Consider the following 4,277-nt stretch of genomic DNA (forward strand, 5'->3'; position numbering starts at 1 on the left):
CCCAGATCTTTAGAATCAGAATCTGCATTTTAACAGGATGCCCAGTTGATTGCTAGGCATACGAAAATTTAACAAGCACAACAACCTCGTGTTATTTTACTATTTAGGGAAATGATGTTTTCACAATCAGTGGGCATTGCGCTTTATTTTCTGCACTTAGGAAATTAGTTTTAGGATTTTTACAGTTTGGATAGGAAAATGCAAAAGTACAATCTGTGAGAAAATTTATTAGGAATAAAATGTAAAACCATTCTCGATGTGCCAGGTACCCTCCTAAGTATTTTTGCCTGTTAACTCTAAGCCTCACAAGATGTGAAGTAGATCCTGTTATCCCCATTTTTCAGATGTGGACCCTAAAGCATTAAGAAAGTTACCGGCTCAATTTCACACAACTAGTAAGTGGTAGACCTGGGATTCAGACTCAAGCTAACTGGCTCCTGAATTCATTCATTCATTCCTTCTTGCTTCCATTCACTCCCTTCTCTCTCTCTTACTCTCTCCTCCTCTTCCACCCTCCCTCCTTCCCTCTTCACCTCCCCGATTCTTAAAGGTGAAAGTTGCCCATTATGAACAGAATCATACAGTGGAGGTGGTCATGTGAGAAAGCAATCTATCTCTGGATTTATTAGAACTTTGATTAGGACATTGATAAACTTTCTCCAGCTTATTAAAGAATGCACAGACTAACTGGTAGCCATGAGCTCTGGGACCCAGTGCCTCTCCGTGGGCTGGTAATTACAATGTTTGCAATGAGAAATTAACAGACTCTCCTACTTGGGCCTCCCAGGCTGTGTGTCTCCTAATGAGGTTACCGAGGTCCAAGATTTGCCCTTTCAGTTTATGATTTCAGGCATTGAGAGTACACTCATTAAAAGTGATAAGGATATTGGTTAATTGAGACAACTTAATAAAACTTGCAGGAGACTAACATACGCCAGAAAGATAGCTTATTAATTTACTTCGCAATTATAACTGCCAAGCAGAACAGACATTCCTAGCAGCCTACATTCTCTCCTTGGTAGATCAATTTACCAAGGAAACCAAATTAAGACCAGAAGGTTGGCTAACTATAGGACTGGTCCGAAGGAAATTGTTTTTTAGAGATTGCTGGCTGTAATAGCCTGTGGCATGTTTTGTAATACTAGACACCAACTGCAACCAAGTCTGCCTGTACATTACACACCAACTTGATCAAAAAGGTTAACTGCCTCCTTTTTCTACATATTGTTGGAGACACAATAAGAAAATTTTAAACAATTATCACTTTGACATCTTTTCACTTCCCTTCTAATTTCAACACATTTTCAAATACTCAAGTTTACCATTATTTGGTTTCAATTTTATTCTAATCTGGCTTCTTAATGACATGTGGAGAGGCTCTTTAATTTTTTAATCTGTATCGGGATAAAGAGACTATTTCCTGTAATTTGCGTCACATCTATGTATGAGGAATCACCATTTCTATTCTAATATCACCAATATGTCCTTTCCTAATATTACATGCCTGAAACAGTCTACATCTAATATACACATTTGGAATGCCCTGGCTGCTTATTGTGGTGTGGAAAGTTTTTCTCTTGGAGCACATAGGATTGTCATTGGAACAGTTGTATTGCTAACACAATGAGCACCTTGGGTGACACAGTTGCTCATTCAGATTTCATGCCAAAATTGACTCGAATTACCATTTGCAATCAAAAACAGCAGTGACTCAGTGAAAGTAGCCTCGTTCTATCTTCCACGAGCAGCTTGGTCACTCTACCATTCTAAGATCGATACTTTCTTGCCGACTTCCTTGACGTTGGTGAACACAACCTCACAGTGAAAATGCCGAGCTTTCTGCACACTATTTTATTTTCAAATTGTTATCCCATCGTGCAGTGTGTTGGAAAGCAGACTACTGGAAGTGGATTCAGGAGACCCGGGATTCTAGTCCGGCCGTGCCATTACCCACTGTGTGATGTTGGCCTGTATTCTACTATCTGCTGAAATGTACTTTGTCCTTTGTTAAAAGTTTCAAGTAGCACTTACAGAGCAAACAGATGGCTTCCACATCTGTTTATGTGACTAACCCTTAAAAAATGTTGCTGTTAAAACTACAGTGTATTAGACACACACACTTCTGGCCCTCTCTTGCTGCCTCATAGTTGAGTCTAAACATAAGAAATCAGCCTTATAAAACATTTTTTTCCCTTTTTAAAAACACGTGATGTTTAGAGAAAGTATGGTTACATTTCCTAAGCTTTTATCCCCATATTTTGGAACTCCATTTCCTCCATTGACAACCTTTTACATTTATAAATCGAATTTATGTTATTACATTGCCCCAGTCCTTTTGCTAATTTTAATCTCTAAGATGCTATAAGAGTATGAACTAGTATGAACTATGTGTGTACTGACACAGCATCTCCAACTTAACATGTAGTCAATCTTTGTAGCTTCTTTTTAAATGTATTCACAAAAAGGAGAATCAACCCTATTCTGATACATCTTTAAATTTAAATGTAGATCCCAATTCTGGAGACTTGTGATAGAATTACCATTTAAAAATTTTTGAATGACATATTTTATCATCAGTAAGTATCAGGATAGAGACCCTATTATAAACACCACATGGCAGTATTTTAATAGAAGAGACACAATTAGAGTTAGGTTTGAGCATCGGCTTGTTCATTCATTCATTCACTCATTCATTCAATCAAAAGGTATTTATTAAGCACCTACACTGAGTCAGGCTCAATGCTGTGTTGGGGACACATGGATGAAAAGACATGGCCTTGCTCTGTGGTTTGGCATTGGGTTTTAACCTTGTGGGATTATGATATTCCCTGGCCTTAATTTACCTAAGGAGCAGGAAGAAGATGATGATAAATAACTGTTGCCAGTGCATTAGACAAAACAGCCTAAAATAAGTCTAGTTTGCCCCATATGTAGTAATAATGTTTATGTACTTTAAACAAATAGTTAAGAGACTTGACTTCTATTTGAGACTTACTGTTTTGTTTTGTGGTCACTGTGTTCCCGTCAACTTCCGTCTTTTTCTAGATTTAGTAACAGCTTTTTTTTTTTGAGAGAGAGGAAACAAGGGGAGAAATGCAAAAAGAGATATTAGTTGTTTTTTTAGTTTAGGTTCAAGATAGATTAGTAGCAATTGCAACTTTTAAATTCTGTCAGCATTTGGGGCTAGTAAGGTTTTTCCCAGGATCTGGGTATTAGGGAAATAAGATTGCTCTGAAAGTTAAAACATCAGGTCAACACATAACAGAGTACAACTGTTGGAAGTCCCTAGAATGAGGCAGATTGTGTCCAGGCCTCTTGAATGTGACTATGACCATAAGGTCACCACCTTAATGCTTACAGAGCCAGGTAGTTAATAGAAAGCAGTGAAGCTGACCAGGTATTAGGATACTTACTAAACATGCAATGACAGTTTTCACATCCCCAAATATATGAGACTTTCTCCATTTTTTCTTGACATATTGTCCAATTTTCTATTTTTATTCAACTGAGAGATAGAACAACATATATTTTGTTTTTCTCTCAACTTTAAGAGTACTGCACGTGACTGTAGACTTCATAAACACTGCACACTTAGGCGAGACTAAATTTCTAAAACAACGCGAGATTAAATCAAGCACAGGAGAAAACAATGCAATCAAAAGATGAGATGTATGAGGCCGCTGCTGGTGTAACACGGCATAGCATTCTATAGCAAACTCTGGTAAGTAGAAAGAGTACATTCTAAAATAACGATAAAAAGTATAATATGGTAAATACATAACACAGACGTTTATTATCATGATAGGGCATTACGGACTGTACCTCATTGTATCTGCTATACTTGCATACGACCAGCAGCTCAATAGGTTTGTTCACACCAGCATCACCACAAACACTGAGTAACCTGTCGTGCTGGGGCCACCAGGTGGCTAAGGCAGCACAGCACGTCACAGCACGTCACATCACATCACGTCATGTCCCGTCCCTTCACAACGGATGGGCCCTCACAGCACATCATAGCATGTCACGTCCCGTCCAGACGGCTGAGATGTCATGTCCTGTCCTGTCACGTCCCGTCACGACAGCTGGGGCAACATGTCACGTCAAGTCAAATCCCATCATGACAGCTGGGGTGTCACGTCACGTCCTGTCCCGTCACGACGGCTGGGGTACTACGTCACGTCACGTCACGTCACGATGTCTGACGCGTTACGTCATGTCACGTCACGTTCCGTCAGGATGGCTGGAGCATCACGTGACGTCCGGTCACGTCGTCA

The sequence above is a fragment of the Pteropus vampyrus genome, unplaced genomic scaffold (assembly GCF_000151845.1).
Source record: "Pteropus vampyrus isolate Shadow unplaced genomic scaffold, Pvam_2.0 Scaffold60, whole genome shotgun sequence".
Classification (NCBI taxonomy): Eukaryota; Metazoa; Chordata; class Mammalia; order Chiroptera; family Pteropodidae; genus Pteropus; species Pteropus vampyrus.